Raw genomic sequence first — 11,436 nt, forward strand, 5'->3', positions numbered from 1 at the left:
GGAGGAGGATTTGCCGAGGAGTTGTTGTTTTTAATGATGGCTATACAGGCTGTTCAGATTTATCAATGGAATTTGGTGACAGGAAGGATAAGATGATCGAAAGGTGGTAAACAACGATCGCTCATCACGCCTACAAAACAGTATTTACAAAAAGAGTTGAGTTACTCTATGAACCCTTATTCATGAGTCATAGTCATGTTCCTTATTTCCCCTTCTAGCTTTTTGTTTTGGAGATGAATAACAAATTCCTTCATGTTTCTGATTGCATGCCCTTTCCTTCTCTTTTGAGTTAATCTGTGACATGTTTTCTGTCGTTGTTTGGGCTTTGGCTAGGATGTGGCGGTCTGTGTGTGTGTGTGTGTGTGTGTAATGCATTGTGCAGCAATCATTCTGCTGGTCAGCGCACATTAGCCGTGACTTGTTTTTAACATGCCCGTCAAAGTGAGAGCTAAAATGACTTTGCCAATGGAGAAGTTACATGCAGGCAGGACAAAATCAATAATACTGCTCCGCTTAAAAGCAGTGAACAGGGTGTGAAATTTGTCAGACAGATTGAATAGCATTATCAACCCAGAGTTAGGACTTCAAAGATGATTTTTCCAATATGTGCGGATAACTGACGATTAATCGGAGCATGAAAAACAGAAAGAGAGGGTAATGGCACTTTATTTTCCTGTCTTCTATTTGACCTCATCTTTAGATGGAGTAGATGGAGCTATAAGGACTTGTACTGTATACAGTAGACTGTAAACATGGTTCAAGGCAGCCTCATTTCACTCTGTCTCTCCTCCATGTGCTCGCAGTGAATGTATGGTCCACTGGGTCATGATGTACTTTCAGATGTGTTTGCGGCAAAAGCCGAATTCTCCAGTAACCAACCCCTGCACACTGCAAGCATTTAATTTAAATGTCGAATATTTGTTCTGTTACACAAGCAAGCTAGATATTAACATCTACTGCATGCTTGGAAAGAAAATCACAGAGTGTTCTCCCTCCTGTCATACAAAAGAAAAGCAACTATTTGTACAGCAATTTAGCTTGCATTCTTAAAAGTTTTGGCAACACTCTGTAACACCTTTACCTCCAAGTCTGAGTAAACACCTGTTTATAAATGCCTTACAAAAGAGAAAAAAGCTTTATTTTTATGTTTTGGTGTCTTTGCACAAACATCAGTTATGAGATCCTTACATTTGTTTCTTTTCTGGAAGCTTTCTCTTTGTGATTTGTGACAAAAACAACAAAGCCTGGCCATACAAGACAAGGTCAGGTTGCTCTAATCAAATGCATCATTAATCAAGGAAAACCATTTGCAATGACAAACGCGTCAACCTATTGGCCAGCATCATGGGGAGGGAGGGGAAGCTTGATAGGAAAAGTGGGGGAAACAGGGAGGTGAGAAGGAAAGCAGGAGAGATAATCACCCTTCTCCCCCTTTATGTTCTTCTGAGAAAGGAGATAGAAAAATACTAACGTTTGGGGAGGCTGAGGAGATGGAAAAACACATACAATGCTGAAATATGAATAATTAAAGTTCCTCAGTGTGAATTTTACAGTGGCATCATTGTGTCTGAAGAGGTGACATATTCTAGCGGTTGGGTAATGATGGCATCCAGCGTGAAAACACACTTCCTGTGCTGTCATTTTGAATGAGAGGATGGCAGCTGTCTGCTGAATACACATTTTCATGGAAATTAAAAGCTGTTTGACATTACTATCACCTCTCAAAGGCAGTAATGTACATTTTTGAAGTGCATGCAGTGGTGGAGGAAGTATTTAGTGTAAGTATTTAGACAATTTACTTATGTAAAAGTACTTATACAACACTGTAAAAACCATTGCTGCCGGTAACAGTCCAGTCAATATACTAATTGTTTCAGCTGTACTCGTATAAACTCTTAGCTTGCTAACACATGATGCCCTCCAGCCAGAACCAAGTATCTTCCAAGGGCTTGTATAACTGTTTGTAATAGTGGAGGTAGCATTAGAGTAGTCTATCAGGAGCCCTGTCAATGTCCTCCTTTAGGATTCGAATGGCCGGAAAGTAGCTCTTCAGCCTCTCTGTTCTGGCCCTATGACAGTTCAAAGAGGCCATTGTTCAGATTGCTAGAATCCTTTTTGGACCCACACCGCCTGCTGTATGTCTTGTAGGCTGGGTAGTGCACCCCCTGTGCAACACTTAGCTGTCTGTACCCCTCTCTGCAGGGCCCCTCGGTCCTGCTGGGTACTGTTGCCAAACCATGATCGTGATGTCCTCTGACAACACACTCTCTCTACAGTGCAGATGTAGAATGTTTCGAGTGTTTGTTCACCTTGAACTTCCGCAGCCGCCGGGGTTGATTTTTTTTGACCAGGTTGTCTGTGTGGACACACCGTGTCAGGTCCTTAGTGTTGTGGACCCACAGGTTCTTTAAAGTGTGTTGGAGAGGGGCGATACGCATACTTAAAATAACACCTGAGGATCAACATACAAAAGAGGAACCTTCGAGCTGATCCTGCTCGTTTGCATATTCTCCACAAGAGAATGCGTTTGTATCTTCAGCTTGCTGTGCTCACATGTTGTGGAGTAGTTTTGATGTTGTTATACTGTGTGAGCAACATAGAGATTTTAGGTATGTGTGTCTTTGTTTACATGTGTGCATCTAATTGTGATCAAGTTGGCACAATGTGTATTTGTGAGAGGAAGCAAAAGGTTATACTCACAGACAGTTTTTGTGGTTTCTATTTAAATCTTTCTTATGTTTTTTTTTATTTTTGCCATTTGTTGGAATTAAGGCTAATGTCCGATTAATTGATAATTGTGCTGATTTTTGACCCAGTTTCTATTTAGGAAAGAGTTATCCTGCAACAAAAATATTTGAAAACACACTGACGCAATTGAGGGTATGACACATTTTGGGGGGGTTTCATGATATAAAAGGAGTTTACATGCTACTGTTACACACATACTACACATTGTTTTCAGGCTAATTTTAGGGGACTTTTCAGAGTGAAAGAAAATTGGTATTCTGGCAGTGTAAGGAAAGCTCTGACAACTTTGGAAAATCTAATTGAACACGAATACCCAACAATTGGAAATTACTGGAAATGTTGCAAAGATACCCTTGTTTACAATACAATATGAAAAGTGGAATATTATAGAGACAAGTTTAGATATTTATTTGACCAGACGATGCATCCGTTAACCTGACAGAGGTTAAAAACAGGGCGTCTAGTAATTTAGGATCTTGCCTAAAGGAGCTTCAAAATATCAGTTTTGCCCGTTTTTCTTTCTTACATTATGTTTTGAGAGTATCACAAATATAGTTGTTATGCACTGTAACTTTATCATGATCCCGATACTAAACATTAACCAAATGTCAACCGTCTAGTTTGCAATATGAAAGCCGATATTTCTTTGCACAAGGCACATTGGAAAAACAGTACAAAACAAAATTGATTATTTAACTTGAGTGCAAGTCAATACGAGTGTTTGAAGAACATCTCAACTGATAAAGGATTTGAACAAAGCATGTGACCCTTTGCCTTCACCAGGCAACATAAGCCAGTGAATCATCAAATTGGGTGTGTAGCTGACCATGGATTTTCAGTATATTGATATCCACTGATACTGATCACCTCCCAGCAATCCACCAATACCAGCCATAGGCGACAAATTAAACCTTTCAATTCAAACGGGGGCAGTTGCAGCTGGTCATGAGGGGATTAGTTACATGATGCATGTGTGCTGCAAGGAATGGGAAGTCAAGTAATGTACTTTAGATGTGTGTTTGAGCTTCCTCCAGGGGAATCAACTGATTTAGTCCCCCCGCTTTATCCTAACCTGGTGACCATGAGCATGCTGGGACTCTTTGTTCTGCACACATTGTGCTGTGTCCCATTTCCACACTATATACTAATACTACATAGTATATAACAATCCTAATAGCGTCCTATTTATGTGCCCGTTCAAAAGAAAAGAATGTGTTTCATGTAGTTTTCCGGGATGGTTCTCTTATCACCAGTTACATTTTTGCCCAGCTGTTAGCTTCTCTATTTTCTCTCTGTGTAGCATGTATGCAGCAACTGTAAGCTGCTATGGTCTGCATAACATTTACATGGTTGTTGGCATATCTGCCAGTTATGTTTTTGTGATTTTGCGTTTGATCTAAATGTATTGACTGTATACTTGGCTTTTAGTGACCCTATCAGTTTTGCAATTGAAGGATGTATTTCCCTACAATGACCCTGCCTCTTTTGTGTAGATTACTTATGTATATTGCGTCTTTGTTGATGGGGATTATTTTACGTAACCTGTAACCCCACAAATGAATAAATAGTTACTCTATGATGTTACTTTGACCTGGTTACTTCTGTGGGATTGCAGTTTACATTAAAGCAGATAAACACACTGTATAATCCATACTCAATACTGGTGGCTATTACCGTTGTGTAGAACCATGAGCTTTAACTGGTCAGAAAACCCACTGTGAAACTTCAAATGGTGGTGAAACAGGGTCTGTCCAGTAAATGACATATAGAGGTGAGTGGAGCTCATTACTCACTGTCCCAGAGCGAGTGACAGGTACATCAGCCCTGCAAATGCCTACAGCAAGCTATTTTTAAATAACAGTGACTTGAAGTTGTTGTCCCATTTCATGTTCTTCCACCTGGGCTCTGGGCATGCTCCTTTTGTCTCAACAGCTGGCACAGATGCAGCAAAAGATCCCATCTGCAAACACAATGACACAATACACACACACACACACACACACACACCTACCTACTGAAACCCAGCATGGCACCCTTGTCCACCTGTCACAGACTGACACACTCCTCCCTTAGAGCAACTCCCATTCAGGGGTTCTTTTAATTGGTTGCAGCTTTCCCCAGGGTTGGAGCTGTGTCTCATAGCAGACCCGGTAATGATTTGCCATGGGAGCTGTGCATTAAACATACAGTTCAGGAGAGCCACAAAGGACCACCTCAGCACATACGGTACCTGAGGTGCATGGCTGTCCCTTTATGGATGCTCATAGTGGAGGCAGCATCACGTAATCACACCATAATAACAGTCTGGGGTCACAATAATTAGTCTACAGTATGCTGGAGTTAATTTTATAATTCTTTAAGCTCACTCAAAATAATTGATGAAGTGGTTTTGTGTTGGCCTCAAGCAATCAAAGTCAGTTTTAATATTTGTTTTAGTAGAAGACTAATGGCTTTGATAATGAGCTGCACTTGTTTAATTTTCTACACTGTTCTCGTTGTTGTTAATAATCTCAAGAAAGTCAATAAGAAAATCGATAAGAAAGAGAAAATGTCCCCGACAGCATGGCGGGCTTACCTCCAGTAATGGGATTGTGCTCGTGCAATAATCTGGTGATGGAATTGTTTTTGACAGACATTGCTGTTCAAAAAATGTTGATCGGGTCCAGTCAGAGGACTACTCTATATTTTGGAAATGTTTTTCATTCTTTTTGGTTGTAGAGAGTTCTCTTTACAAATAGCAAAAACGATTCACACACACACAGAAAATATGAAAGCACATGACTTCTCCTCATTCTCTTATCCCATTAACTGGGAGCATGGCCCTGAATATGCAATGCTTGGCAAAATCCACCTCAAGCCTCCTTATTTCCTCTACTCTCATGTATCATCCGAGACAAACAAGTAAACAAAAAAAATAGCACGGACGCTCCTCGAAACTAGGTTTAATTATCCACAGGCAGCTTGATAGCACGAGGGGGCTGTGCCTTGCTACAGACACACAATTACGCACACATAGGCAACCACATCTGGCAAGCAACCACAAAGCCATTCATCATGGTGTCAGTGGGAAGCCTATTGGGGGGGGGACGGGGGACTTCTGGGTTAAAAACATCTCGAATTAGAATTTTATTTCACACGTTTTACCCAACTCTCGCTTGCCTGTGAGGTCTGGCTCTGTAAGGTTGAGTGTGTGTGAGAGACATGAGGCAGCCCCTCATGTGGTGGCATGATTAGTGCACAGTGTGTGAATTCACTGCTTCTGTGATACACTTCAAGCTTCATTATCTTCTTGACCCAGCAAAAAAACATTATTTATATATAAATAAATGTATATATATACATGTTGGGTTTTTTTTTTATTGCAAAATCATACTTGCATTGAACTCTGCATAAAGGATCCTTAACCGTGTACATTTATCCACATGGAGGCTGAGCCCTCCTTCAATTATCATATTGGGTGAATATATTGAATCCTGCATCAGCTATCCACCCATTAGCAAAGGAAATGTACTCCCACAGGTGTCAGAGAGCTATTCTTCTGAAGATGTTGAGGAAACATTAATAAATGATTAGTGAGAAACTGACTTGGAGAGTAAGTGCAATTCAAGTTACAGAAAGAGAGATTTTATGAACTGAGCATAGATGATTCAGATTTGACCCACACAGCCTTGTGTCAGAATGAAATTATTTGTTTATTTGCAGGGACTTGTTATTATAAAGCTATTTTCACAACAACTGCTTTACTGCAGCGGGTTTATCACTTTTATTACCCCGTTCTAACCTTTAGCCCAAGAGCACAGATAGAAATGTGCCCTTACTGTAATTAAATCATAATATGTTCCTCTATAATTTTCCCTATATGCTGATTCCCTATGAACGTATTTCACTGTGTGTCATTCCTCTATCATGAAAGACGTTATTGTACTCAAGGTAAGAGAGAGAAGAGTGTTTGAAGTGAAGGAGAAATGTTATAGATGGCATCATTAGTTTTGTTATTTGTTTTAACAGAGCATTGAAGTGAATGTAACAAGGGTTTCTTGGGTAAACAGCTAAAATGTATTCAAAATGAAAGTTACGTGTTGAGGACGTCAAGGTGAATTTATTATAATTATGGATGCTTCTGACACAAATGGAGGAAGGAACAAGAAATCACTTCTAGAAGACTAATGATTCAGGTGGATATTGAATTTCCATTTAATAATGGATATCACATTGTTTACCCTCCATGTGATGAATATGCATCCTTGACCCAATCTTTAAGACCTTTGATGACCTTATCTTTCCATTGCTGCTTGTTTTTAATTAAATTCTTCAGATACTTTGTGTGCCTTTTGGAAAGGTGTAAAGTAGGGTCACTCTGATTTAAAAGAACAGTTTATTTTAAATCATTGTCATAAATCTTCGTGTCCACAGAGTCATTTTCATATAATGGTCTCAATGTTATTTCAGAGGTTGCTAAGAATTGTCAGTTTAATATGGTGGTGTTTGAATGCAGCTTCCTTTTATATTTTCACCTTTGGGACTTCCATGAAAAGGCGGATGTGTGCTATAATTCATTGATTCTCAACCAGGTGTATCTCTACCCCAGGGGATGCAGTTGCTCGGGGGTTACTTTGAAAGATTGTGAAGTATCTTTTACCTTGAGTGTGCATGTAAAATACATGCACGTGAATGTGGACGTATGAAGAGTTGTGGGACAGATTATGAACCCACTGCTCCGTGCTGCTGAGCTGAAGCTGGTATTTGAATTTGAATTACACTGCGGTACACCTGGTTGAGAATCACGGAAATATTCATGCACAAGTACACACATGGGGAAGAAAACAAAACATTACCAGATTGACTTAGTAGCAGTTTTTAGATGTTAATATGCACCATGACACTGTTGAATTGATATATATTTCTAATATTTACTTGACGAAAGAAACTCACACATATGGAGCAATATTTTGCTCAAGGGCACTGTGGTGGGCACTATAGATGTATTCCTGTTTGTGCTGAGGATAGAACCAGCAACATTTTTCTTCATGGTCACACATCTGTCTTTAGTATTAATAAGCGAGTTCAGTCACTGACGCTCTGTGTCTACGTGTGAACTCAGCACTGACCAGATGTTTGTCAAAGGTGGCTGTATGCTTCCATTCCCCTTTGATGGGAAAGGTGAGCTGTCTGCTCTGAATCTTTAACTACGTAATTGAAAACGAGTAAAGCTATCTCTTTGAAATTGTTGATCTTTCATGGGTGAAATGAAAGTCTTTCATGTTGGGAGGACGAAAAAGGCCAAAGCGTGAGAAGAAACCTGCTTATTTTAATTATTTATTATTCCAGTATTTTTCTTTTTCTTTATATATTTGAAAGTCAGCGAGCGGCAAAAATGACATTTGATGTGATATCAGTAAAAAAGATTAACATTCAAAGGTGGAAAAGTTGGATCGGGTGATTACACATCAACTATGCACATGAGCATTTCTTATTAGCATGCAAATAGGTGCACGTTGACACAAACTCGGGTATTATGAACGGTCTAGCATCGATGCTGATGCGTCCTTTTCTCTCCTCCCACTCCAAGAAAGTGTCTATAGGTCCTGTACCCATCCCTCATGAGTCATATATAAAGTTCTGTACGAATTCTACTTTCTGTCACAGCCACAAACACGCACACGCACCTTTTCAACATGTCTACAATAATACATAAATACAGATAAAAAGCAAATGTTTACATTCAGTGATGCTCTCCAAAACGTACTGCGTATATCTTTGAGGTCTGATAAACATAAGCAATGTATTTGCTCCCTCGCAAAACATTTGCGTTTATGTTGCATTCATGTAAATCCTGGATTGTTTACACCCGTTTACTTGCTGTCAGTCGTCTTCCTCCGTGCCTTATTAAATCATTGCAGTATTTTCATGGTGGTGCCCACTCGTCAAAACACTCCATGACGTCACATATGGTCAAAAACTACAACAAATCTTCAACAGCAGCTTAAAATCTTCCTCCATTGGTTAAACGTCTCAGCTTGTTGCAGTGATGTAGATGTGTCCTCCAGGTTGTGTCAGTATACCGTGACATCACTGTTGGGTGTGGTTACAGGTGCAACAGACATGCAACTTTAAAAACTTTTACAAATTAAGTTTGTTAAATGTTTTGCAAATGTGTTCAACATAAACTTAGCTTACGTTGATAAAAAAAACATAATCCTGGTGGCGTCACGTTTACGACGTAACGTATTTGCTGACACAATTATTCAGAGGAAAGGATGACAGAAAGGTGTTTATAAAGGTTATTATGATGGTGATGAAAATGGAAGGAAAGAAAGCAAATAACAATTCAGAGGGAGAGGAAGATAAAGTAAAGAGGAATAAAGGAAATGTCAAATTTATCTTACAATGCAGACCCACGTCGACAAAACTTGTCGAACCCACTTTATTATTTTAAAGAAGTTTGAGTGAGATTTCTGAGTAAACTGGAAAAAGTACATTCAGATCCACACTTTCCCAGGGAACTTAAACTGTCTGTCTCTCCCTATAGATATGGTGTATACTGTAGCGTATAGTGTGTTTTTGTCTGTGCCGATGTATATATTGCTTCACCACTCTCAACGTCCTCATGGCAAGACGCACTCCATCCAGGCTACCTGACTTCTCTCTGTGCTTTCATCACTCTGGTACATTTCTTCTCTTGCGCTCTCCCTCTCTCCTGTCAGCTCTGTTCAGTGTTTTACACAGCAGCCCCGGGCATCCCTGGCGGCTGTTCACAGCACTAATGGGGCATTGAGAGAGAAAGAGAGAGAGAGAGAGATAGAGTGATACATAGAGTAAGAGAGAGACGATTGAGGTTTGAATAGTTTGTTAAAACCTCCGGTTCTGCCCAGTGAAGCCGATGTGGAAGTGTCTTAAAACGTGCATTCTCTCTAGTGACCAGCAGGGGGCGACTCCTCCAGATGTGCAAAAAGATTGTATGGGAGTCTATGAGAAAATGATGTTACTTCTCACTTGATTTCTTCGCCTAAACATTGTAAACATGACTTTATGGTCTTAAGCGCTAGTTTCAAGTCTTCTTCAATGCAGCATGATGTTCATTTAGAAAATGATGGTCCCCTTTAGAGTCAAATACAATATAAAGCGTGATATGCTTTAGGGCGGGCTTGCTATAATTGACAGGTCGCTGTCACTACGTCACTCCTCCGCATTCCAAATATGGTAACTTCCATTCATCAGTGGCAAAAAAGCCAAGATATTCCAAGATGGCGACGTCGAAATCGCTGAACTCAAAGCTTCATAACGGCAGCCCACAAACCAATGGGTGACGTCACCATGACTACGTCCACTTCTTCAATACAGTCTATGGGTAAAACAGAGAGACTGATCGATACCAAAGCCCCACGGGCGCACAACATGTGATATCTGTTAGCTCTAGTTTTCCTGCAATTGTGTCAAGTACCTGATTGCCTCGATCATCCAGGCAGTGTACATCAACTCATCCTTATTAACAGTTTACATGTTCGTAACAGTCTTCCAATAGAAGTCAAAGCCCTGTTCATGCCTGACATTGACATGCGTCTTGGGTGATTTGATTAAAAGTGAACAGCTGTCAGCAGTTCACACCTGGCATTGTGCCATATGGGTATTGAGTAAGCACTTGAGAACGCATCTCACTTCCCTCCTCTATATGCAAATAAACACCTGCATCATTTCTGTTTGGAAAAGAAGAGGAAGAAATCAAAACTATACAGACTGGGTCTGTTCCTTGGTGTGTTTCCGGCAAACGAAATCATCCAAGATGTTTGACACACTCATTATATATTTTTATCGATTGCCTGTCCGATTGTTGTTGTGGCCAGATGTCACACTTTAACATGATGCCGCTGTACAGAGTACGTACTGAGTAGGCCGTCCTTGTGGTCCAGGGCGCGTGTACACAATGCTAAAAGAATGTGGCCGTATTTGGCCCAGCACACCTCCAGATGTAGTTCAAGTGATGGGCTCTCAATGTGTCTCACATCTGTACTTAGTGCTGTCCACTTGTGTTCGGACCAACCAAAACGCATGTTAATGGCTAGTGTGACAAGAGACTAAGAGCAGTTTGGCTTCTTCAGAGCCCTGATAAAAGCTTGTTGTGCTCAGCCTGGGGCAACTTTTTGTAATTGTTTTCGATGAGAGAAAAGGGTTTTGCATTTCCGAGAACTTTTCCAATCCAAACACCTTGGAGAACAAGTAGTTCGGTAGCTGAGATTTCGGTTAAGTTGTTTTCATTAGTTTAAACTGTAATATTAACTATTAATGTTTCAGTTAATGTTCAGAAAATGATCTGCAAAATAAGAGCCATAAATACAGAAAACAATAAAACTTTAGTCGTAGTTTATGTGCATGTGAGACATGCAATGCAATGTTTCATTTTTAACTGAGCCATTTCAAAGTAAAATTGATTACATCTCTGCCAGAGGCGGCTAATATTTTTTTCCAGAATGTATGTGTGCTGGAGGCAACTTAAATGTAATACCACTGCAACAACGTGATGTAAACTGTGATAAAGCACGGCGTAGATAAACACACATAAAACTGCTGCATCAGACCCTGAGGTCTGTTCTTCGCTCTCCGTTGTAGAAGTTCCCCAGAGTGTTATTGTTTGCGAAAGTTAAATGATGTTTTCTTTTCAGATGAGAATGGGGTGGTGTGGAGATGATATGA

The sequence above is a fragment of the Pholis gunnellus genome (genome assembly GCF_910591455.1).
Source record: "Pholis gunnellus genome assembly, chromosome: 14".
NCBI lineage: Eukaryota > Metazoa > Chordata > Actinopteri > Perciformes > Pholidae > Pholis > Pholis gunnellus.